Below are 27,009 nucleotides of genomic sequence, written 5' to 3'. Positions count from 1 at the left end.
ACACCTCAGACCAGGTGTTACTCTTTTGTTCCCATTCAGAGTGAGGCGGGGTTCCCAGAGACTCTTGGGTGCTCCAGGATCAAGGCAGCATGGGATGAGCTTCAAGTACCAAGCTTTTCCGTCTTGGGAAACTTAGAATGGAATGCCTTCTGATCTGTCTCTACTTTGATAGAAAACCAGTAGGAGAGGAGGTGGCTCTGGAGTAAAGCCAGTCATCAACCTCCTGGTGTTCAGACAGTAGAGGGAGCTTTGTTGGATTCACTCTGCTCATGACCTTAAGCATCTTCATCAAAACTTGTGCAGAGTTGAATTCATGCCCGTCTCATCTGTGTTAATGGGTACGTGTTTGTGGGTGTGAGTACTTGAACTTGGGAGCTCCGTGGTGTTCTTTTACACTCATACTTTTCTTTCCGTGGATTCATACGTAGAGTTTCTTATTTCAGAGTCTTTAAAATACATATTTTACAAGGTATAGGTAAAACTCTTCAGGGGTTCATGAGAAATATAATGTGGCCAGGTACACGGTTAGGAGTCTCTTCAAGAACCAAGGCAACAGACGCGCTGAGAAGCAGATTGCATGGCCCCAAATGCCCAGCTGGGGAAGTGCGTGGGCTGAAACCATATAGCCCTCACCTGGACATGCCATGTGCCAGGGCTGCAGGCCCTGGAGGGAGGGTCATCTCTTTGCTGTTTGCCCGCCTGGGAGGTACAATTGAATAAATGCATGGTACACTCAGGTGGAAGCCTGGCTGAGAAGCCCCTGCTGTCAAAGGAAAAGAAACCACCTCCTTCAAGATGAAATGGAAGATCAAAATCATCTCAATCCTGTGTGGGTTTATGAAATTAACTGTATACTTATTTACTCACTCATAAAGGTTTTGAGTGCCTCCCGAGGGCCAGGCATTGGACTAGGTGCTTGGGTGGTCCTTACTATCATGGGCAGCAGAGGGTCGGAGGGACAGTCACGTGAACAAGAGAAGTGATACTATTGAATCAGTGTTGTAACCAAATTTACAGAAGATGCTAACAGGGGCCCAGAGGAATTAGAAATGCAACAGTAGTTACCAGCAGTTAGGGTGGAGGAATGTAAGTCTCCTTCTTGAGCCTTCAAATCAGGAATTATGTGAATGGTACAGCCACCTGCTTCCAGTGATCCTATCCCTCGTGTAGCCCTTTATTCCTTTCTCTTTGGCTGTTTTCCCCTTATTCCAGGGACCAATACCCAAGCAATGAACCTCTACAGTCTAATCAAGCCCCATCAAAGGGTATCTATTGTGGGTCCCAATCCTTCAATGCCACCTAAGAGAGAGATGAACTAATTGGACAAATGAGCTTATCCTAATAATGAGTGATTGTGTTTTATCCATTATGTCTCTGGGGTAACATGCATTTTAATGAGGCCCTCAAATCCTTAACCTAAGAGATTCACTCATGCAGGGGTGATAAGCTGGCAAGGAAGGTGTTTGGGAACAACTGGTCTTGGGTCATCTGAAATCACAGCACATATGGAGACCATTCCTCAAGCAAATGAAGTAATAAAAAGTTTATCGTAAGCCAGGAAAAAAGTTCCGATTTAAAACTACAGAGCTCAAACACTTATTAGCATCGTTTTTTTTGGATTCCTCCAAAGAATTACTAGGAAGGCCTTTGATGTATCAAATATTAAGCCTTTGATGTATCAAATGGTCTATGCCTGGAGGGATTCGTTCTGATTAGAAAATTCTGGTCTCTGGTCTCTCTCCAGGCCTTGAATGACTTGTGTATCCTTTCAGTAACAGGCAAGTGGCAGCTGGCATCGTTTGGGGACGGTGCCGTGTTTGTAGTGGCATGCTGTGTGTCTGTCCATCAAAGACAGTTCAGCTCCCGTCCTGCTGAGGGAGCTTGGTGGGGCTGGCAGGAGGGCTTGCTGATCTTGGGGACATTGTGCACGATATTATGACTGGGTGTTTTCATGCATCTTTTTAAGGAGGCACACTCCTTTCTGGGTCCCTGGTGCCTATGGAACCTCTGTTTTCTTTGTCTCCCAGGAAGGAGGGACAACCTGGTGGCCTTCAGGTACCTAATGCTTCTCCTTTTGTATGTGTCTTTCACCTGAGCTCTTTGGGTGTGAGGCAGAACAAAACTAAAGCAGAAGGCCTTTCACAAGGAAGGCTTCTTAATACGACATGATGTGCTGGACTGCTCTCCCCGCTGAGTGGTGTATGTGATGGCATCTGGGGAAGGACAGTGGACGCTGGGCAGGGCTGCGGGGAGGGAAGCTGATACCCTGATGTTGAACAGCCATTTGTGTCACATCAATCATGGTTCATCTACGATCTGATCCTTAAAGAATGATCTGAAACAACTCTGCTTAAGTATTGTTCAGTGGTCATGCCCCTATGTCATATGCACTCTGGAGGAAAATGAAAACATACCCTTACAGGGAGACGTTTGCCCGGTGTTCTGCAGAAGGGTGATCGGAGATGCTGCTGACGTGGGTCTCTCTCTACCCCGCCATCCTCTTCTCGCGGAAACCACTCTGGGTCCTGCTGTCCCACAGAGCCTCCACCCACAGAGAAAGCAAAAGCCAGAAGAGTTCCAGGTTTGGGCCACTTTCTGTGAAGGCCGCTGCTCACGGGCCTCCGCACAGTTTAGCTAAAGTAGCAGGTCTTTTGCTAGCTAGATGCAGTGACTCCAGCTTTACCCTTCCAGTACTGCTTACTTTTTTTTTTTTTTTTTTTTTTTTTGCGGTACGCGGGCCTCTCACTGCTGTGGCCTCTCCCGTTGTGGAGCACAGGCTCCGGACGCGCAGGCTCAGCAGCCATGGCTCACGGGCCCAGCCGCTCCACGGCATGTGGGATCTTCCCGGACCGGGGCATGAACCCGTGTCCCCTGCATCGGCAGACGGATTCTCAACCACTGCGCCACCAGGGAAGCCCCTGCTTACTATTTTTGAGTGAACATGTTAAGCCATACTTGGGTTTATGGCTCACCAGGTGAATCTGGAATGGCGTATTTGTTCTCCCTAAATAACCGCTTGCCCTGCAGAGCGGGAAGTGGTTTTTGGCCTCTCGGTGAATTCAGGGTAGGTTTGTGTTACTGATGCCCCAGGAAGCAGCTGTTGGGTGGCATGAAAGCACCTCTCAGAGGTAAGTTAGAGCTCTGCTTGGTACTTTGGACTCATCATGTGGACAGTGGAAAAACACAATCTCCCCGTTGTGAAGATTAAATTTGAATAAGGGCACAACGGGCCCACACACATGCCCACTGCACATACTTGATGCTGCTTTAACCTGATATCAACACATTTCAGCTGGGGACGAGAGCCACACTCCAGCCTCCCTGGGAAAGTGCTGAGTGATGAGATTGTGCCCAGGGTGGAGGTGGCCAGGGTTTGGGGACTGGTTCCAGACCGTTGGCAGATAGCTCTATTTTTCCTCTAGGCCCCAACATGGACCGGTGATTAAGAGGCCCAGATGCAAACCCCACTACCTAAGGGATTTCCTCCAAGTAATGGAATTACATGGAAAGCCTTTTTGAAATTGCAAGGGAGTAACATATTGAAAATCAAATTCTTATGCAACCAGATGATGACCTGGTCATCTCACATGTTCCCCAGAGCTTGTTGAAGATGTCAGACAGAGGATGTGGGCTGTGCGGGGGGCCCATGGCTCGTTCCTCGGCGCCCAGGAGGACTTCAAGGCCCTGGGACCCGAGCTCCTGGGCCTCCCGGGGACTGCTGCTTCGTGCTAAGAGCAGCAGCTGTCTCTGCCGGAGCCTGTGCCCTGAGGCTTAGGGTGTAAAAACTGCTCCCCAAGGTGCCGCCTTTAAAAACAGCAGAGCTTCAGTGCTGACAGTCCCCGTCTTATTTATAGCCAACCCTCATGCTAACTCGGAGCAGGGAAACCAAAGGAGTTGTTCTAGTTCACTTTTGAGCAAATCAGAGGCCCAGGCCCCACCCAGGCTGACTCCATCCAGCCCTGAGGTTGGGTCCTTAGATGAGTCAGGTGAGCAGCCCAGGCTAGGAGCCCCGGGAATCAGCTGCAGGATTAGTAGTGATGGTCCCCCAGTCTCAGTACGACAACGGGCCATTTCTGCATGAGGCCAGGAGAGGATTTCTCTGTTGCTTTTGCACTGCTGTCTCTAAAGAACGAGCCAAGGTCCACTGCAGCAGCTGGGAACCTGGGCATCCTTCCCGGGTGGTGAGCATCACTCCCGTGAGCGCAGGGTCATTACAGAGAGGGTTCCTGGCCCCTTTACTGGGAGAAACCCTACTGTGAGCACATCCCTAGTGAAGGAGGGGTCCTAATCTCCGCTACCCCCGGTGTAATCACATTGAAATACCCAGAAAATGTGGCAGAGGTTGATTGCATTTAATGGGCCTCCGTCAGCTGCGAGCTCACAGGTTTGCCTGCATCACTTCAAAGCTACCAGTCTGAATGCCAGGCTGCCAAATGAGACCTGCTCAGCAAGTTAAACCCGCAATCTCATTCTTCAACAGCTGGTAGGTCCCTTGTGATGGTTTGCACTATGCAGGCCAACCATAGGAACCCCTTAGATGCTCTGTTTCTCCAACGTCATATTTGTTTAGGAGGTTGGATGTGGCAGACATAATCTGTCTTCAACCACCAGATAGTTCAGACAGGCAGATAGAATTGACTAGAAACAGTCTTCTTCTGCAGGTGGATCGTGGACAGAAGTGTTCTTGCTAAGGGGCTATCACACGCTTGGCTATAACATACGCGAGATTCCTCTCTGGGTTTGTAGTGACCAGTGACCTTTTCTGACCTATAGCCCATGCAACAGTAATCTCTGAAATTTGAGCATCTGACCCAAAAAGTAGTTTTTGTTTCTTCGAATCCATGGAATCATGGCATGTGGATCTTTGAATCATTTTAGCTCAATTCCCTAGTTTCACCCCCGAGGGAGCAAAACTCCCCGAGTTTGTCAATGATTAAAATACAAGTGCATATACAGGCACGCACAGATCTGACTCCTGATCCAGTGCTTTTCCTATGACGCCATGATGCTTCCCATCTGATGTCTGATCTAACGAAATGAAAATGCGACATCCACGATGTATTAGTCAGGATAGGGCAGGGTAGGCTGTGGTAACAAAACCCCTCAACTCTCAGTGGCTTAAACCACAAAGGCTTATTGTTCAATCACCTCCCAGGCGAGGGGCAGAGAGTTCCACTCCTCATCATTGCTCAGAAACCGAGGGTGGGGCCCCTGGGGGGAGTGCTTGCCAAGGTGCTGTGACCTCATACATTCTAGGTGTTAACCTGGAAGCAACAGCCTTCACTTCTGCTCTCATGGAAAGACATGCGCGTGGGCCCTGATTGCAAAGGCCTAAGGACTCGTGGTCTCTCTGAGCACTGAGTTTGACACCTTATGGGGTCTCTATTTTACAAGCCTTCAGGGTGCACCTGCTCTAGGCCACGTACTACGTGAGCTGCTGAGACCATTAAGAGAAGTACTTATGCTGGAGGGTGCGTAAACTGCAGGGAATAAGGGGTGTGGAAAAAAGGGGGTTAGACTTGTAGGAAGATAAGTTACAACAGGACAGATGCCATAACGAAAGTACTGGTGGAGTCCTTTCCACTTCAGATAAGAGAACAAACACGACTGAGGAAATTGAAAAAAGCTAACAAAGTAAGTGACATTTGAGCTGGGTCTTGAATAAAGACCAGTATATATTCCTTAAGAACACATTGTAGTCTCATTTGAAATAATGCCTTTGCCCTTGTGAATGTTCTCAGAGGTTAGCTTTAGTCCTGTAAATTTCTTGACAAAGGGTCAGCATTCTCTGCAGCCTCAGGGCAAGAAATAGATTACCTTCCAAAGACTTGAGAAGTAATCCATGAGCACAGCTGTCTCACCAGTATGAGCTGAACTGTGTGACCCAGAAGGAGGTGGCCAGGGACCAGGTAGGTGCAAATAGGAGGTGAGCTAAGATGGTCATGGTCTTAACATAGAATCAGAACAGGAGGATTTAAAGGAATTTTGTATTTTCCTTGCATGAAAAGACCGTCTAGAAGATACAGTTTAGACACCCTAACTTAAGAATTTGAGATATTCCAGAGCTTGTAGCAATGGAGGAAAAGAATGTTAACTAAAATGATCCCAGAAAATCTAAGATTCGTTGTCACTGAAGCAAAAAATACAGCTCATGACAAGCATTCGTTTACTGAAGCCTTTCCCACTCAGGACAGCTAACAGTTAGCAGTTGCAGCTGCTTCATTTTCCCTTCCTCCAGAATAAGGAAAATTCCTTTCTCCTGTTGTCTTAGCAAGAACTCTCACCCAGATTCAGAGAAGTGATTTTAATGGTGACGAGTACTACAAGAATTTGCCGTGTGCCAAGCGTAATTCTAGGCACACACAGACTCATACCCAAACCACCCTCATTGTAAGAACCACCTGTATCTTTTTTTTTTTTTTTTTTTTTTTGCGGTACGCGGGCCTCTCACTGTTGTGGCCTCTCCCGTTGCGGAGCACAGGCTCCAGACGCGCAGGAGCAGCGGCCATGGCTCATGGGCCCAGCCGCTCCGCGGCACGTGGGATCTTCCCGGACCGGGGCACGAACCCGCATGCCCTGTATCGGCAGGCGGACTCTCAACCACTGCGCCACCAGGGAAGCCCAACCACCTGTATCTTTAAGTTACAAACTAAATGATGAGCAACTGCAGAACTAGGGCTTGAACCCTGATAGGCTGACTTTCGAGCCTGAATTCTTACTCATTCCACTACATCTGTCATAAAATGCTTTAGCCTAAAGAAAAAGCGAATGACAGTACTTCCTCCTTCATTAAAAAAAAAAAAAAAAAAAGCTGGTAGGTTGGTTTTAAAGTAACTAGGCTGCAAGTTTTTTTCTGCAGGTACCTAGGTGTATACAAAACTTGTCTTCGTTAAAAATGACTTGTAATATTTAGTCATTTTCAAACACTTCCCTCGCTCTCCGAGGACTTGGCTAAACAGATTCAGGTGGATACTGAGTTTGTTTGAAGTCCGGACCGGCTGTCACTCTGCTACCCAAACCAGGTTCTTTTTGCCCCAACGCCCAGCGAGCCAAACACTCAACCTCCGAGGTTTGCAGCAGAGAGGGCTTGATGCACAAGCCAGCCGAATGCAGACAGGGGAGAAGCAAGTCTGAAATCCGCCTCCCGGAAGCCGGGGCCTCCGGCGGGCATTTACGGGATGAGCTGGCGTCACAGGCGCAGGGATCGTGGGGACCAGGGAAAGATGATGGGAAACAGGTGCGGCATCCTCGTTCTGAGCAGGCGCAGCTCAGCCACAGGCTTCTTGCCCGTTCAGAAACCGTCTTCGGTCCTCCGAGGTCAAATGTCATGGGGCATTCGCGCATGCCCAGTTGGAGGGTGGGTTGTCCTATCCAGTCTTAACCAGCTCAGCTCCAACTAGGCACCGCTGATCCAAGTTCCTGGAAGACAACTCCGGCAAACGTCTCATTTTTAGGCTCCGTGCAGCTCGGAGGAGGAGCGAGCTTTCTGCAGCGACTGTTAAAAGGACCTTGATAAGGCAGATGGCCTTTGATAAGCTTGTCAGGTGGATCACCTGTATCTTTGTCGCCCGTCCCCTGTCAGGCAGTTACCTGCGAGCGTTTTAAAATACCTACTGATATGGACTGAAATCAAGATGTATCTATTTGCTCTACCTTTCTCTTGAACTCTGGAATAACTACATGTAATAAGTTGCTACTCACATTACCTTTCCAGGATAGTATATTTTCTTAAGCTACTTAAGCTTTTTAAGAAGCCATCATTGACCAGCTGCCGGTAGAAACTTCAGGTGAGTTAGGAGGGAGGCATTTTTTCGTAAAAACTTTCTGTTGTACTTTTCCTGTCTACTTTGTTAAAACACTGGTCTTTTTGATGGAGTTGTAGGTATTGGAACCTAGAGGCACGTTCTGTGGCCCCCACACTCACATATGCATAAGCTGCAGGACCTGTTTCTGGGCGCCGTGTCTCTGCTGCCTGCACCCATCTGCCACCACTCTCAGCAGGGACCCTGCACAAGCGTGCACACTGCACACGGCAGCGCAGGCCAGGCTTTCCCACAAATCCAGTGTCTCTGGAAGAACAGAGCTGCTTGAAGAAGCTACCATTAGAAGAAGTTGCCGAGAAGCAACGAGGCTCAAGTCAGAAGTTCCTGAATGGGTGCTGATGGTGCGTGGTGGATGAAAGGTGAGGTGGGGGACAAGAATGCAGAAATGGGATTCCCAGCATGTCAGCCAGGCTGAGGGGGAAATCCTCTGCTTTTTCCAAGGGTATAGGTGGGGATGCGTCGATCAGAGAGGATGTGTTATAACAAAGTAATTTTATGTGGTACTGCACTAAAATGAAACTATGCTAGCTTTGACTTTTCAGTGTCAAACTTTGGCTGTTCAATTGATGGGTCATATTGTCTAGATGGTCGGAATAAAGGTGATGAGGCAGCCCTGTGCCCCATTTCGGTAACTTTAAATCCCTTGTTTACCCCAAATTCTGGAGGGAGCTGTTGGTGAAACTAGCACAGATGTCACAGGCAGCAAAGGCTTCAAATCCCACCTGACCGTCCTCAAGCCTCCAGAACAGCTTCATGGAGAAGAATGGTAATTACGTTGATTGAATCCTCATGACTGAGCTCCTTTTTCAGCTGCTTTGATTTATTCTTTTGAGTAAAACGAGTTTTCAATGAGCATTACAGAATCGGCAATACCAGAGAAAAAGAGTGGCAGTAGGATGTATAACTCGAGATGCTGTTCCAAACAGCTATTGAATTCCTTGAATTATTCGCGTTCTAAAGCCCTGTCCCACCCTCCCTAAACCTACAAGCAGTTGTGATTAGGGAGGAAGACTGGCATCACAGAAAAGCTCCTGGATCTCCTGGGAATGACACCCTGACCCTTGTCTAAGTAGCAGCAGCTTCAAGCAGTAGAGCCCCGTGTCATGTCTTGCCCTTGATGATTTCTTATATGACTAGAGTGTAATAAATATTTTTGAATGAAGCCTTCATATCCTAAAGTAATAGCCTCTTAACAACAGGATCACCAACTAGTCCAGGTTTGTCCAGGATTTGACTGGTCTTGACACAAAGTTCAACATCTGGGAAACCCCTCAGTCTGGGGCAAACTGGGATGATTGGTCCCCCTACTTAAAAGGCATTTAAAATGCATCTTCCCTAGGATCCAATGTGATTCTATATTTGTTCTGTGGTCTAGAGTTCTTGTTACATCCATATTCTATAGGCAGTCATCTGCATTATCAGAATGGCACCAGGGAACGCACCTAGCTGAAGGGAGGGGTGGGTATGTTTTGGGCAGGGGGATTGGCTAAAGTTTGAGAGAGCAGGAAGATTAATGCCATATCGGAGTCAGACTGCATGGCTTCTTTTACACTATAAATATTGTATGAAGTGCTGATGTAACCTTTACTGCAGCATGACATGGGATTTGGCTGTTTTTATGGCTCGTGATTAAAGTAAGAAACAAGTCTCTGATTAGATTATTCTTTTCTCCCCACAGACCTCTGTCCTTCCCATTTCCAAGAATGCTATTTTATTTATACAGTCAATCTAACTCAGCCTCCAACACCAAAATACGTGGGTCACAACCTAGAAAATGTATCCTAAGAAATATTGTTTATTCTTTGCCCCAAATTATTTATAAGCTCAGATACTGACTTTGATATGCACTTCAGGGGAATAAAAAGAGTTGAGACTTGTAAATTTTGCTTCCTTTTAAAAAGTATTATTATCTGTGTGTGGTAAAATCCACTTGAAGTTCTCTTGAGGCTGCATAAGGAAATAGATGGGTTTTTAATGATTTTAGTTTGTTGCAGTTGCAGATAGCTAAATACAGTCAGCTGAAAAGCAAATTGAGCTCTAAGGAACAGAATTCAATCTATTGGCTTTCTCCTTCTGGTCTATCCTACACAGTAACTTAATTATTTGTGAAACTTTTAAACTCAATTGACTCCCATGGAATTTATCCACGTTGGAGGGTGTTTAGTGTTACACTCATTATATCTTTGGGGCCTGGTCCAGCAATTAGCAACTGGGCTTTATTCAGTCATAAAGAACTAAGTATGTGTGAAATGCCTGTGTGCAGTGTTTCATGTCTTTAAATTATGTCTGTTTTTAAAATTCAGAACATTTCATCTGCTTATTATGCTGAAATGCAGTAGAACTATCAGGTTCAAATAGAGGAAATTTTTTTTTGTCTCTTGTAGCCCTTTAGACAGATTTATTGGGTGGGAATTTAAAAATTCAACTGTGAGTAGAGCTCAAAATCAAAAAGATCCAATATAAATAACATCAGAGGGTGAGCCCTCATAAATCAGCAAGTCTGATGTGAAAAATAGGTATACGTTTAAAATCTTGCTCTGGCTGTTAGATGCCACCTACTGGCCATAATGACTGTCTGATACAACTAGCCATCATTTCATCGCAGAGGGAGAATCCTCAGGACCTGTTGTTAAAATTCAAGTAGCGTTATACGGCGTAGTCGTATAATTGTGCAAATCAATCACGGAATAAGCATAGCTACATTTTGAAATTCAGATTGCATTTTGAAAAAAAAACTACTATGAACTTAAAGTCTTGTGTAGATTTTACTTGATTTTTAAAAAATTTTGGTCTCCCAGGAATATCTGAAGAATATCTGTTACAGGACCATCTAACTGCTGTTGATTCTACAGCCTAGCTTTTTTCCAGATGTATTATCATGTACAGGCATCAGGATATAGTTCTATGGTCATTGTACCTTAATACGTTTTGTAAAATCGGTCAGATTCCAGCTATTGTCTGTGTAGAATACGGCAGGTGCCAACTAAGATGGCTCACGTGCTATTGACGGACACACACAGGCTCTATCTGCATTTCTACATTTAAGAATGATTAGCACTGGTATCCAGCATAGAGGAAGTTAAATATATAAACCAATCTCTTGCCCTTCACATCTATAAATTCTAGCACTTGAGTATGGGGACTGTGCTTGTGCTCTAGGTAGGAATAATAAGGTACAGTATGAACAAAGGAGTTAACAGTTCCTGGGTATCTTAAATTAGAGGGAAACACACATATAGCGTATTCTGCTAATGTTCTAGAACAGGTGTTGCTTAACTACAGCCAGCAAACAGGATCCAACCTGCCCCCTGTATTTGTAAATAAAGTTTTATTGGCACATAGCCATGCCCATTTGTTTACACATTGTCTAAGGGTCCTTGTGCATTTCTAAGTGGGCTGAGTCATTGAGACACACCCCAGGGCCCAAAAAGCCTAAAATCTTTACTCTCCGGGCTTTCACAAAATTTTTGCTGATTCCTGTTCGAGAAACTTAGACTCTTTATTTCATTAAGGCTATCTTTTATTTAAAATTCTAAATCAGCGTCTTTGCTTCAAGTAGCAGAAACTTTGCCACAGCTCTGGCTTGCCGTGAGAGATGGTTCCACCCGAAGGGAGGGGGGACCCAGGCTGCTCTGGGACAGCTCCGCTGGCTGGCCCAGGCTGGCTGGCTCCAGGCTCCCAGGGACAGCCCAAGGCTGCCCTCTAGGGCCTAGTGCAATGGGAAGGTTTGTTCCTGAACAGAGCAGAGGGGCCTTTTCCTTCCCCTTTTGGTGTCCAGTGGCTGAAACACATGTAGGAATGCTGGTAATAAAATTAACCTTCATGTTCACTAAGCTGGAGCTACCAGAGGCAGTGGAGGGACGTGCTTTCTAACAGTTTGGTGAATTGTGTCAGCAGCTTTGCATTGTGCAGACCATAACCACTTAGAACAACTTCACATGGCCCAAGGATCAGAGGAGCCAAAAGGGGAAGCAGTCGGAAACATTGGGCTGGCCAGAAAGTTTGTTCAGGTTTTTCATAGCATCTTACAGAAAAAACTGAACGAACTTCTTGGCTAACCCAATATATGAAAAGCAAAAGCCCACTTGTCTTTTTTAAAAAGTAAAGGCAAATAGGCCAATTGACAGGGGTTTGGGGAAGTGATATTTTCAAATACTATTATAATGTGGAAAAGAGATTCAGGAAACCCCCAAAGGTGATTTTTCAAATGCCCCATTTATACTTGAGACCTTTCTTTTTTTTTTTTTTTTGCAGTACGCGGGCCTCTCACTGTTGTGGCCTCTCCCGTTGCGGAGCACAGGCTCCGGACACGCAGGCTCAGCGGCCATGGCTCACAGGCCCAGCCGCTCCGCGGCATGTGGGATCTTCCCGGACCGGGGCACGAACCCGTGTCCCCTGCATTGGCAGGTGGACTCTCAACCACTGTGCCACCAGGGAAGCCGAGACACTTCTTTTTGTTAAAACTACCTACATTGGTGATAACAATGGAAAAAATAGAATTTATATAATTTCTTTCAAGGTCCTTCTGGAGGCATAATCATTTACCCTAGAACATGTTCAGTGGTAAAGAGAGGGAGAGCTATCATTTATCTCCAATTTCAGTGAAAAGAAAGACAAGATTCAGAACAGGATGTGTCATGGCTGAACTGGGTTTGGATGACAGCTGACTATTTCCTGGCTGTGTGATGTTATGGTAAATTAGCTCTTGGGGTAAAAAATCTCTAAGCCTCAAATTCTCTCAGCTGTAGAACGAAGATACTCAAAGATGTATGCGAAACAGCTAACACAGTCCCCTCCCATGTGTGCAGTAAAATGTGAGCCGTGGTGATGAGTTACTAGATGTGTCTTGGGGACCTCGATACACTGTATATAGTTTCCTCGTATTTTAATACTAATTTGACTAGGTTAACCCAGTTGTTCGAACCTCAGCTGTAATTAGAATTATCTGGGAAATTACATACATACACACAAATCCCTCTGACTGCCTGCACCCTGCCTCACAAGTCAAATCAGGATTTCTGTTGTGTAAGACCCAGGTATCAGTATCTTTGGTTCTGACATTTCCATTAGGTTCTTTTTTTGTTTTTTTTAAATAGGTTCTATGTCTTTGTGGAAATTCTCCTTCAGGCATGTTGTCAGTCTTTCCCACTAGATCTTGTGGCATCTTTTTTCTTTTTCTTTTAAATGTTATCTTGGAATCATTTTAGATTCACAGAAAAGTTGAAAGGACAGTACGGAGGGAGCCCGCATACCCTTCACACTGCTTCATCTGATGTTCACGTCGTGCCTAACCAGAGTCCAGTCACCAAAACTAAGAAATTCGTAGTTGTACATTATTGTCAAGTAAACTACAGACCTTGTTTGGACATCACCAGACCTTTCCAGTGATGTCCTTTTTCTGTTCCAGGATCCAGTCTAGGGTCCCACCTTGTATTTAATTGTCAGGTCACCTGAATCTCCCCAGTCAGTGACAGTTCCTCAGTCTTTGTCTTTTATAACCTTGACACTTTTGAAGGTACTGGTTTTTGTAGATTATCCCTCGATTTGGGTATGTTGGGTGTTTTCTTTTTTTTTTTTTTTTTTGGTACGCGGGCCCCTCACTGTTGTGGCCTCTCCCGTTGCGGAGCACAGGCTCCGGACGCGCAGGCTCAGCGGCCATGGCTTACGGGCCCAGCCGCTCTGCGGCATGTGGGATCTTCCCAGACCGGGGCACGAACCTGCGTCCCCTGCACCGGCAGGCGGACTCTCAACCACTGCGCCACCAGGGAAGCCTGGGTGTTTTCTTATTAGACTGAGTTTATGCATTATTAGCAGACACTGCAGAAGTGATGCACTTATCCCAGTGTATTATAACAGGGGCACGTCATGTTGCTGTGTCTTACATTGCTTTGATCACTTGGTAAAGGTGATGTCTTCTGGGTTTCTCCACTGTGAAGTTATCAGTTTTTTCTTTGTAGTTTATAAACCTCTTGGGGAAAGACATTGAGACTAAGCGAATATCCTGCTTCTCCTCAAACTTTGTTCACTGACTTTAGCAACCATCGGTGGGCCTTGCCTGCAACAATTCTAACTGTTGTGTCGAAGGATAATTTTCTGTTTCTGTTATCGCTTCTACGTTCATTCATTAGAATTCCATAAGAAGGCTGTTTCTTTCCCCTCGTTTATTTCTTCAGTTATCTGTTGGTAACTGTATGGACTTCAGTATGGACTCATGAGTATTTATTCTATTCTGTGGTTTATAATCTAACACCATCGTCATTTATTTTGTTGTTCAAATTGTTCCCGCCTCGACCGTCAGCAGCTTTTTCACATTGGTGCCTACGCCTTTTGACATATCCCATCCTCTTCTGAGTACTTCTTTCTACAAGATGCTCTAGTTTCATCCTGTATTTTCCCCACCCCGTGCCTACAATCAGTCTGTTTTGCAAGGAGCCCTGATTCCTTCTCTTGGAGGATGGAATTTAAAAACCAAGACCTAGGTTCTGAGCGTGCTCACTGCTGCTGTGGTGCCCTTGCCTCCAGGTGCTCTCAGTGGATGGAGTTTGGAAATACGTGTATGGATACTAACCCATCTCTGAATTTCCACCTCTATCTGCCAGATACACCCACGCACGTTCATACCCATGTCTCCAGTTCCCATCCAAGTTCCCATCCAAGTTCCCATCCCAGGGTCATTCTCGCCTTCCTCTGCTCCTAATTTGTAACTTTTTTCTCTGACGGTGAGAAACTTGTCTCTCCTTATCAAGCCCAGGACACATGTAAAGTAGTTGCAGAATTGCTGGCATTTTGAGAAACAAATTTACTAAATGGAGTTCAGTATTTGTGTGTCGTTCTTTGTGTCTTTATCCTGTGGCTTCTTTATCAGAGTTATTTTAAAAGTCCTTGTCTGGTCATGCCCATGCAGTGAAGCCATCTGGGTCTGCTTCCTATGACTCTTTCCTATTTTTGACCATAGATCACATTTTCTTGTCCCTTTGGTGTGTCTTATGGTATGGCTTTTTATCTGAATACTTTTTTTGTAAAAGAATGGTAGAAATGAAAGTAAATAGCATTTACTCCACATGAAGACACGTCCCTTCTTGGTCAGGCTGCTGGAGTGCGGGGATGGGCTGACTCAGTCTGATCTTTGGTTGAGCTGGTCTCAGCCCTGTGGCAGCTTCACTTTGGTTCAGTTCATCACCAATTTCAAATGCTCTAAAGCAGGACCAGCACTTGTCTTACTAAAGGGCCTGAGAAACAAGCACTGGTGACATGCCGGGGAGCTCTTTTGCTTGGCAACTGAGCCATCAGCTGTCTGGACCGTGGGAGACTTTTCTCTGCTTTCCGTCCTAGCTGCTGGCTGCTCTGGATCCCTGGGGAGGTTTTGTTCTCTAGTCCTGCCCCCTCCACACACTTTCTGGACCACTGGAGGGCTCTCCCGCCCTGCCGCCCAGCACAGCCGTACACTCTGTGGAGGCCTCAGATACCTCCAAGGTATTTGCCCTCCCATCGCCTTTGGTGGGCCCGTGCCTTGCACTTGGGGGGAGCGTTTCATGCTGTCGGGGGATGGCTCTCAGATCTCTGATGCTGCCCCTGCCTTTGATATGCTCTCTGTGGTAGGCAAGATAATGGCCCCCCAAAGATGGATGTCCGAATCCTAATTCCCAGAAGCTGTAAATATGTTAGATTACATGGAAAAGGGGGATTAAGGTGGCGGATGGAATTAAAGTTGCCAGTCAGAGGACGATAGATAAGAAAGGAAGATTATGCTGGTTTATCCTGGTAAACCCAGTGTAATCACAGGGGTCCTTCAAAGTGGGACAAGGAGGCAGGGGCACAGAGATAACGATGTGCTGGCTTTGAGGATGGAGCAAGGGTACCACCAGCCAGGGCTGCAGCAGCCAGGAGAGGCTGGAAGAGGCCAGGCGTGGACTCCCCCCTTGAGCTCCAGAGGGAATGCAGCCAGGCCAGCACCTTGGGGTTAGCTCAGTGAGACTGAGCGTCAGACTTCTGACTGCAGAACCGTTAGATCAGGAGTTGGGGTCGTTCTAAGCTAATAACTCTGTGGCTAATTGTTACTGCGGTAACAGTAACGTGATACACTACCCCCCAAGCCCTCAGGGAAGACCTGTGGGAATGAGTTGCAGGTGGGGGAAGTCTTGCCCCGTGGTCAGAGCCCTTGGAATTAAGATCACATGACCTTGGGCCACTCGTGGTCATGAAAAGCTCATGAAGGGGTGGTCTGGTGCTATGGGCTGAATTGTGTTCCCACATAATACCTAAGTTGAAGTCCCAACCCCCAGTACCTCAAAAGTAACTGTATTTGGAGAAAAGGCCTTAAAAGAGGTAATTCAGGTAAAATGAGGTGTTTAAGGTGGGCCTTAATCCAATATGACTGGTGTCCTTATAAAAGGACACAATTTGAACACAGACCTGTATGTGTACAGACGGAAGAACTTGTGAAGACACAGGGAGAAGGTGGCTGTCTACAAGCAAGGAGAGAGGCCTCAGAACAAGCCAGTCCTGCCGGCACCTTGATCTTGGACTTCTCACCTCCAGACTGTGAGGGAATTCCTGCTGTTGAAGCCGCCCCTTCTGTGGAGCTAACACAGCCGGTCTCTCCTTGCTCCTCTTTTTACACAGGGTTTCTCACAATTCTCCCAGAATTCATTGAGTTTACATGCCGATTTACACATTTCCAATAATTAGTCCCTGAGAGTCTCATTATTTAAGCGAGGGGGCCAACTGCGTTCGGAAGTCTGAACTCCTCACTCAGTTAGTGGATGAGTATCGTTATCAGTACTAAGTTAGACTCACCCAGGAGGTCCTCAAAGGAAGCGGCAAAGAACAAAGTATCTAGGTGTTGAAGAGATTTCAAGGTCATGAACATAGAGATGGTTCAGACTCAGTTACCCTCTGCAGAGGCAGAATACGTCTGCGGAGGCCCATCCCAGAGCTTTGTGTGTCCCTCTCGCCTTCGGGCGTTTCCCAAACTCTCACATACTTCCCCAACCCTCAGAGCAGGCATTCACAGTCACCTCCGGTGGACCACATCCATGCTGGTTGTGCCCTGCAGGTCCTCCCAGCGGGAGGTCAGCTTCTTCTCAGAAGGTGGCTTGACAGGCAGGGTCAGGGCAGCAGCAGAGCTCAGCAACTCGGTCATTGTAGAGCCGTGATGGTCCCCACTGTCCACCTGCCAGAGGGGTTTGAAATGGCCTATCTGCTGGTTAGGGCACTTTGACCCCAGGTCACAGAAAGAAATGGAAACCCTTGCTGTATGGCCTCCCTTTTTTTTTTTTGGTATTCCAAGATAACTTTGGATGTCTGTTGGTCTTTTAAGCTAGGATATAATATATTGATTCGTTTTCTTTTAAGTCACATTTCTTTACATAATTGCACTGACTTTTATCCCAACTAGAGTTTCCCAATCTCTTCTATCAAGTATTTAGAATATCTTGGGTTACTTCTGGGAAAGCTAACTTCTTACGTGTGGCTTTCCCAAGGTTTACATTTAAGAAAATCCTATTGAAATAGAACAGAACATCCCTCTCACCTGGGAGCTCCTGTAACAATAATCGTTACTATGTGATTATATAGTAAAGTGCTAGCAGCTAAGAGCTCTTGAGTTCTTGCCACGTGCCAGATTCAGAGCCATTTATTTCATATCTAGTGTCTCATTTAATCCTCAAAACAAACCTCGGAGACACAGGAATGCTTATTTTCCCCCATTTTATAGATGTAAAAACTGACATTTAGCAAATTGTAGTTGCCCATGTTTTTAACTGCTGTAAGATGTGGTCTCTACCCAGCAGGATGGGCATGATTGGTTCCATTAGACCAAAATTTCAGAATCAGGCATTATTTTAAGTGGTGGATAAGATATAGCTTGGATAGCTGTATAAAATGTAATTTGTCTAAGTTTTGGGATGGACTTAAACTTCTGTTTCAGAACTAACCATGTTTCATTAGATTGTTGTTGTATAGGTTTTTGTATTTCAGGGACATGATTTAGCTCACGGCATATCCAACGCCATGAAGCAAGGAAAGCTTGTTATAATAGAGTACCATTGTGTGTATTAACACACCCATTAGAAAAGTTTCCTCAGAACTAAAGGATTTATAACCCGCATGCTTAAACAGAATCAGGCTGAAGACTGCAAAAGAGCTGTCATATGGTCTAATTTGATGGATACTTCCTGGATACCTTGAACCTTAGGGCCTCTGCTTCCAGGAAATGTATAGATAGACACTCAGTGAGGGTACCTTCAGAAGGCTCATGTCCAAGAACCTGACAACATAGCCCACTGGAGACCTTTTTTTCTCCTTTTATCACTCAGAATCTGCCCAATAGATCAGTGGTTCTGAAAGCAGCTACTAGCAGTGACCCATGACAAGTTTCCACCAGTTCCTGGTTTCCTATAAAGTAAGAACTATGTACTTGGGAACATCTCTGTTAGAATATTTGACTAATGAGTCCTATGTTCAGGCCCCAGGCTTTGCTGGGAGAATGTCTGGAGTCTGTGATCGTGAGTTCTATCTCAGTTCTCCATTGCTGGAAGAAATATTTTCATACTCCCCTCCTGTTTTCAGTTCTATATTTTTTGTGTTGTGTTTGAATTCCTTTGACATTTCTTACAGTGATGTTGTTTGCAACCTAAGTAAACCCACCTGGATTCTGGATAATAACTCGTATCTTACTGTTTTCAATCATTAATATTCATATGTAATGACTATGATTCTCAACAGGGGGGCAGATCTGCCCCCAAGAGACACATGGCAACGTCTAGAGATATTCTTTTTTTTTTTTTTTTTTTTTTAATAACAAATTTAATCAGTTATACATATACATATGTTTCCATAACCCCTCCCTTTTGCGTCTCCCTCCCACCCTCCCTATCCCACCCCTCCAGGCGGTCACAAAGTACCGAGCTGACCTCCCTGTGCTATGCGGCTGCTTCCCACTAGCTATCTACCTCACGTTTGGTAGTGTATATATGTCCATGCCGCTCTTTCACTTTGTCACAGCTTACCCTTCCCCCTCCCCATATCCTCAAGTCCATTCTCTAGTAGGTCTGTGTCTTTATTCCTGTCTTACCCCTATGTTCTTCATGACATTTTTTTTTCTTAAATTCCATATATATGTGTTAGCATACAGTATTTGTCTTTCTCTTTCTGACTTACTTCACTCTGTATGACAGACTCTAGGTCTATCCACCTCATTACAAATAGCTCAATTTCATTTCTTTTTATGGCTGAGTAATATTCCATTGTATATATGTGCCACATCTTCTTTATCCATTCATCTGATGATGGACACTTAGGTTGTTTCCATCTCCGGGCTATTGTAAATAGGGCTGCTATGAACATTTTGGTACATGTCTCTTTTTGAATTATGGTTTTCTCAGGGTATATGCCCAGTAGTGGGATTGCTGGGTCATATGGTAGTTCTATTTGTAGTTTTTTAAGGAACCTCCATACCGTTCTCCATAGCGGCTGTACCAATTCACATTCCCACCAGCAGTGCAAGAGTGTTCCCTTTTTTCCACACCCTCTCCAGCATTTATTGTTTCTAGATTTTTTGATGATGGCCATTCTGACTGGTGTGAGATGATATCTCATTGTAGTTTTGATTTGCATTTCTCTAATGAGTAAAGATGTTGAGCATCCTTTCATGTGTTTGTTGGCAGTCTGTATATCTTCTGTGGAGAAATGTCTATTTAGGTCTTCTGCCCATTTTTGGATTGGGTTGTTTGTTTTTTTGTTATTGAGCTGCATGAGCTGCTTATAAATTTTGGAGATTAATCCTTTGTCAGTTGCTTCATTTGCAAATATTTTCTCCCATTCTGAGGGTTGTCTTTTGGTCTTGTTTATGGTTTCCTTTGCTGTGCAAAAGCTTTTAAGTTTCATTAGGTCCCATGTGTTGATTTTTGTCTTTATTTCCATTTCTCTAGGAGGTGGATCCAAAAGGATCTTGCTGTGATTTATGTCATAGAGTGTTCTGCCTATGTGTTCCTCTAAGAGTTTGATAGTGTCTGGCCTTACATTTAGGTCTTTAATCCATTTTGAGCTTATTTTTGTGTATGGTGTTAGGGAGTGATCTAATCTCATACTTTTACATGTCCCTATCCAGTTTTCCCAGCACCACTTATTGAAGAGACTGTCCTTTCTCCACTGTACATTCCTGCCTCCTTTATCAAAGATAAGGTGACCATATGTCCGTGGGTTTAACTCTGGGCTTTCTATCCTGTTCCATTGATCTATCTTTCTGTTTTTGTGCCAGTACCATACTGTCTTGATGACTGTAGCTTTGTAGTAGAGTCTGAAGTCAGGGAGCCTGATTCCTCCAGCTCCATTTTTCGTTCTCAAGATTGCTTTGGCTATTCGGGGTCTTTTGTGTTTCCATACAAATTGTGAAATTTTTTGTTCTAGTTCTGTGAAAAATGCCAGTGGTAGTTTGATAGGGATTGCATTGAACCTGTAGATTGCTTTGGGTAGTAGAGTCATTTTCACAATGTTGATTCTTCCAATCCAAGAACATGGTACATCTCTCCATCTATTTGTATCATCTTTAATTTCTTTCATCAGTGTCTTATAATTTTCTGCATACAGGTCTTTTGTCTCCTTAGGTAGGTTTATTCCTAGATATTTTATTCTTTTTGTTGCAATGGTAAATGGGAGTGTTTCCTTGATTTCACTTTCAGATTTTTCATCATCAGTATATAGGAATGCCAGAGATTTCTGTGCATTAATTTTGTATCCTGCAACTTTACCAAATTCATTGATTAACTCTAGTAGTTTTCTGGTAGCATCTTTAGGATTCTCTATGTATAGTATCATGTCATCTGCAAACAGTGACAGCTTTACTTCTTCTTTTCCAATTTGGATTCCTTTTATTTCCTTTTCTTCTCTGATTGCTGTGGCTAAAACTTCCAAAACTAGGTTGAATAAGAGTGGTGAAAGTGGGCAACCTTGTCTAGTTCCTGATCTTAGTGGAAATGGTTTCAGTTTTTCACCATTGAGGACGATGCTGGCTGTGGGTTTGTCATATATGGCCTTTATTATGTTGAGGAAAGTTCCCTCTATGCCTACTTTCTGCAGGGTTTTTATCATAAATGGGTGTTGAATTTTGTCGAAAGCTTTCTCTGCATCTATTGAGATGATCATATGGTTTTTCTCCTTCAATTTGTTAATATGGTGTATCACGTTGATTGATTTGCGTATATTGAAGAATCCTTGCATTCCTGGAATAAACCCCACTTGATCATGGTGTATGATCCTTTTAATGTGCTGTTGGATTCTGTTTGCTAGTATTTTGTTGAGGATTTTTGCATCTATGTTCATCAGTGATATTGGCCTGTAGTTTTCTTTCTTTGTGACATCCTTGCCTGGTTTTGGTATCAAGGTGATGGTGGCCTCGTAGAATGAGTTTGGGAGTGTTCCTCCCTCTGCTATATTTTGGAAGAGTTTCAGAAGGATAGGTGTTAGCTCTTCTCTAAATGCTTGATAGAATTCGCCTGTGAAGCCATCTGGTCCTGGGCTTTTGTTTGTTGGAAGATTTTTAATCACAGTTTCAATTTCAGTGCTTGTGATTGGTCTGTTCATATTTTCTATTTCTTCCTGATTCAGTCTTGGCAGGTTGTGCATTTCTAAGAATTTGTCCATTTCTTCCAGGTTGTCCATTTTATTGGCATAGAGTTGCTTATAGTAATCTCTCATGATCTTTTGTATTTCTGTAGTGTCAGTTGTTACTTCTCCTTTTTCATTTCTAATTCTATTGATTTGAGTCTTCTCCCTTTTTTTCTTGATGAGTCTGGCTAATGGTTTATCAATTTTGTTTATCTTCTCAAAGAACCAGCTTTTAGTTTTATTGATCTTTGCTATCGTTTCCTTCATTTCTTTTTCATTTATTTCTGATCTGATTTTTATGATTTCTTTCCTTCTGCTAACTTTGGGATGTTTTTGTTCTTCTTTCTCTAATTGCTTTAGGTGCAAGGTTAGGTTGTTTATTCGAGATGTTTCCTGTTTCTTAAGGTGGGATTGTATTGCTATAAACTTCCCTCTTAGAACTGCTTTTGCTGCATCCCATAGGTTTTGGGTCGTCGTGTCTCCATTGTCATTTGTTTCTAGGTATTTTTTAATTTCCTCTTTGATTTCTTCAGTGATCACTTCGTTATTAAGTAGTGTATTGTTTAGCCTCCATGTGTTTGTATTTTTTACAGCTCTTTTCCTGTAATTGATATCTAGTCTCATAGCATTGTGGTCGGAAAAGATACTTGATACAATTTCAATTTTCTTAAATTTACCAAGGCTTGATTTGTGACCCAAGATATGATCTATCCTGGAGAATGTTCCATGAGCACTTGAGAAAAATGTGTATTCTGTTGTTTTTGGATGGAATGTCCTATAAATATCAATTAAGTCCATCTTGTTTAATGTATCATTTAAAGCTTGTGTTTCCTTATTTATTTTCATTTTGGATGATCTGTCCATTGGTGAAAGTGGGGTGTTAAAGTCCCCTACTATGAGTGTGTTACTGTCGATTTCTCCTTTTATGGCTGTTAGTATTTGCCTTATGTATTGAGGTGCTCCTATGTTTGGTGCATAAATATTTACAATTGTTATATCTTCTTCTTGGATCGATCCCTTGATCATTATGTAGTGTCCTTCTTTGTCTCTTCTAGTAGTCCTTATTTTAAAGTCTATTTTGTCTGATATGAGAATTGCTACTCCAGCTTTCTTTTGGTTTCCATTTGCATGGAATATCTTTTTCCATCCCCTTACTTTCAGTCTGTATGTGTCTCTAGGTCTGAAGTGGGTCTCTTGTAGACAGCATATAGATGGGTCTTGTTTTTGTATCCATTCAGCCACTCTGTGTCTTTTGGTGGGAGCATTTAGTCCATTTACATTTAAGGTAATTATCGATATGTATGTTCCTATTCCCATTTTCTTAATTGTTTTGGGTTCATTATTGTAGGTATATTCCTTCTGTTGTGTTTCTTGCCTAGAGAAGTTCCTTTAGCATTTGTTGTAAAGCTGGTTTGGTGGTGCTGAACTCTCTCAGCTTTTGCTTGTCTGTAAACGTTTTAATTTCTCCATCAAATCTGAATGAGATCCTTGCTGGGTAGAGTAATCTTGGTTGCAGGTTTTTCTCCTTCATCACTTTAAGTATGTCCTGCCACTCCCTTCTGGCTTGTAGAGTTTCTGCTGAGAGATCAGCTGTTATCCTGATGGGGATTCCCTTGTGTGTTATTTGTTGTTTTTGCCTTGCTGCTTTTAATATGATTTCTTTGTGTTTAATTTTTGACAGTTTGATTAATATGTGTCTTGGCGTATTTCTCCTTGGATTTATTCTGTATGGGACTCTCTGTGCCTCCTGGACTTGATTAACTATTTCCTTTCCCATATTAGGGAAGTTTTCAACTATAATCTCTTCAAATATTTTCTCAGTCCCTTTCTTTTTCTCTTCTTCTTCTGGAACCCCTATAATTCGAATGTTGGTGCGTTTAATGTTGTCCCAGAGGTCTCTGAGACTGTCCTCTGTTCTTTTCATTCTTTTTTCTTTATTTTGCTCTGCAGCAGTTATTTCCACTATTTTATCTTCCACCTCACTTATCCGTTCCTCTGCCTCAGTTATTCTGCTATTGATCCCATCTAGAGTATTTTTTATTTCATTTATTGTGTTTTTAATCGATGATTGATTCATCTTTAGTTCTTCTAGGTCCTTGTTAACTGTTTCTTGCATTTTGTCTATTCTATTTCCAAGATTTTGGATCTGGGAAATAGAATCTTGGATCATCTTTACCATCATTATTCTGAATTCTTTTTCAGGTAGAGTGCCTATTACCTCTTCATTTGTTAGGTCTGGTGGGTTTTTATCTTGCTCCTTCTCCTGCTGTGTGTTTTTCTGTCTTCTCATTTTGCTTATGTTACTGTGTTTGGGGTCTCCTTTTTGCAGGCTGCAGGTTCGTAGTTCCTGTTGTTTTTGGTGTCTGTCCCCAGTGGCTAAGGTTGGTTTAGTGGGTTGTGTAGGCTTCCTGGTGGAGGGGACTAGTGCCTGTGTTCTGGTGGATGAGGCTGGATCTTGTCTTTCTGGTGAGCAGGTCCACGTCTGGTGGTGTGTTTTGGGGTGTCTGTGGACTTTTTATGATTTTAGGCCACCTCTCTGCTAATGGGTGGCGTTGTGTTCCTGTCTTGCTAGTTGTTTGGCTCAGGGTGTCCAGCACTGTAGCCTGCTGGTCGTTGAGTGAAGCTGGGTGCTGGTGTTGAGATGGAGATCTCTGGAAGATTTTCGCCGTTTGATATTATGTGGAGCTGGGAGGTCTCTTGTGGACCAGTGTCCTGAAGTTGGCTCTCCCACCTCAGAGGCACAGCACTGACTCCGGGCTCCTCAATTTGGGATGATGTGTTGTCTATTCGTGTATTCCACAGATGCAGGATACATCAAGTTGATTGTGGAGCTTTAATCCGCTGCTTCTGAGGCTGCTGGGAGAGGTTTCCCTTTCTCTTCTTTGTTCTCACAGCTCCTGGGTCTCAGCTTTGGATTTGGCCCCGCCTCTGCGTGTAGGTAGCCGGAGGGCGTCTGCTCTTCGCTCAGATAGGACAGGGTTAAAGGAGCAGCCTCTTCGGGGACTCTGGCTCACTCAGGCCGGGAGGGAGGGAGGGGCACTGAGTGCGGGGCGAGCCTGCAGCCGCAGAGGTCGGCGTGACGTTGCACCAGCCCGAGGCGCGCCGTGCGTTCTCCCAGGGAAGCCGCCCCTGGATCCCGGGACCCCGGCAGTGGCGGGCTGCACAGGCTCCCGGAAGGGCGGTGTGGGCAGTGACCTGCGCTCGCACACAGGCTTCTTGGCGGCGGCAGCAGCAGCCCCAGCGTCCCACGCCCGTCACTGGGCTCCGCGCTTTCAGTCGCGACTCGCGCCCGTCTGTGGAGCCCCTTTAAGCAGCGCTCTTAATCCCCTCTCCTCGCGCACCAGGAAACCAAGAGGGAAGAAAAAGTCTCTTGCCTCTTCGGCAGCTCCAGAGTTTTCACGGACTCCCTCCCGGCTAGCTGTGGCACATTAGCCCCCTTCAGGCTGAGTTCTCGCCGCCAGCCCCAGTCCTCTCCCTGCGCTCTGACCGAAGCCCGAGCCTCAGCTTCCAGCGCTGAGCGCCCCGGCGGGCGAGCAGACAAGCCTCTCGGGCTGGTGAGTGCCGCTCGGCACCGATCCTCTGTGTGCGGATCTCTCCGCTTTGCCCTACCCAGGTATGTGGGGAGTTTCTTGCCTTTTGGGAGGTCTGGGGTCTTCTGCCAGCGTTCAGTAGGTGTTCTGTAGGAGTTGTTCCACGTGTAGCTGTATTTCTGGTGTATCCGTGGGGAGGAAGGTGATCTCCGCGTCTTACTCTTCCGCCATCTTACCCGGAAGTCTAGAGATATTCTTGATTGGCACACATAGAGGACAGAAGTATTCCTGGCATCCAGTGAGTAGAGGCCAGGGATGCTGCTAAACATCTCACAATGCACAGGATACCCCCGAACAGAATGATTTGGCCCAAAATTTCAATAGTGTTGGGGTTGAGAAATCTTGGCTTAGGGAAAGCACTTCTAAAAATATTGTGTTTTTAACTTATGCTTAATTTTAGTTTGTCTACATACAGATTTTCATCATGCTTTAATCTTATTAATTAAATGATGCTTGTTTACTTTTCAATTAGCATTAAATAACTTTTCCTATATTCCATGGCTATAGAAAGATTTGTTCAGATCTCTATAAAGGCTATGATGACAGTCGCTTTGGGGCAGAAATCTTAAGTAAAATTGATCTGTGCTCCAGGCATAAGAAACAGCAGGAATCTGGGTGCTATCACTGTGAATACTCCAAATATCAAGCTCCTGGAAGCATAAAGCAAGATCATAGGGTACCAACAAAGACAGATTATTTGGAAGACATAGATGCAAAGTGTATCTCAATCCAGTCCCAGAAGTCAGAGAGGTCAGTAGGTGCTGCTGCTCTGTTTCCTGGGTAGCAGAGGATGATGATAAGCCAAACGACAATATTGCTACAGTCGAGACTGAAAGAAGGCAATTCATGAGTGAGGTGTTCATTTCAAAGGAGATCTTCACTATTGATGGAGAGACTTCACTGCCAGCCAGAACCTGAGCTTCTGCCAGTTCAACCAAATGTAATGAAGGAAGGAGATGAGGGATTAGAGAGGGCAGCGCTGACGGACGGCAGTTTGCGAAGAGTTGAATCAACATAAATTATATCTCATCAGTGAGCAGGGAAGAGGGGGAGGATGTACTCCAGGGCTCGGCTTACCACTGAGCTGGCGCATGCACCAGAGCACAGCCAGCAAACCACCAGGTGTCTTTCAGAGTTGGACGCAAGTGCAGGGGTAGAGAAATGCCCTTGGTTGGAAAGCCACCTGGATTACAAATCGTGGGTAGAAGTCTATTTGAAACAATACAGTACTAAAAGACATGGATATTGGGGGTATTGGAAGGCCTCAATCATAGACTACAGACAACCACAAGAAAAAATTGCTGATAACTAGATATGACTGATACACAGATACTAGTTGTAAGTATCTATATAACTAAATACTTCAAAATAAGACTCACCAGTTCAAAATCAAGCCACCAGTTTAATAGTGTTTGAAATAAATGTAAATATTATTTTCTGAGGTTGAGGAGAGTTCACCTAAACCACATATGAAATGTTCAAATAATAAAATTTTTTATCCTGTAGATTTGAAACTTGCTTCTTGGAGATTACATAATTAAACATTAACGTTAACTTTCCAAAATTTCATAACTATCAAGGGAAATAAAAAGTCAACCTGTCAGCCTTAATACATTATAATAACATACAATACAAAGTAATATAACAGATATGAATAGACATATGAATGACTGGGAGTCATGGCAATTATTGCTTTGGGAGTTAAGTAAAATGGAAATATGACAAATATCAGGTGCGTGTGAAGTAAAAATCGTTTAACAAAATCTCTGAGTGCAGATTTTTTTCATTGCTTTAAAAATTTGTTCTAAGTTTTCTTCAGTGTATTGAAGCTTACAAACCAGAACCTAGTCAGAATATCCAGACCAGCAGATGGTACTAATAGGAAAACCAATGGTCCCTGAGATTTTTCAAGGGAATTTAAAAATTATAGAAGGGGAAAATTCCAAAGTGAATGTCAAATAGGTTAAAATCTTGTACTTCCATTATGTACA

The sequence above is a fragment of the Mesoplodon mirus genome (genome assembly GCF_964341445.2).
Source record: "Mesoplodon mirus genome assembly, chromosome: 13".
NCBI lineage: Eukaryota > Metazoa > Chordata > Mammalia > Artiodactyla > Ziphiidae > Mesoplodon > Mesoplodon mirus.
Note: the sequence above shows the minus strand (reverse complement) of the source record.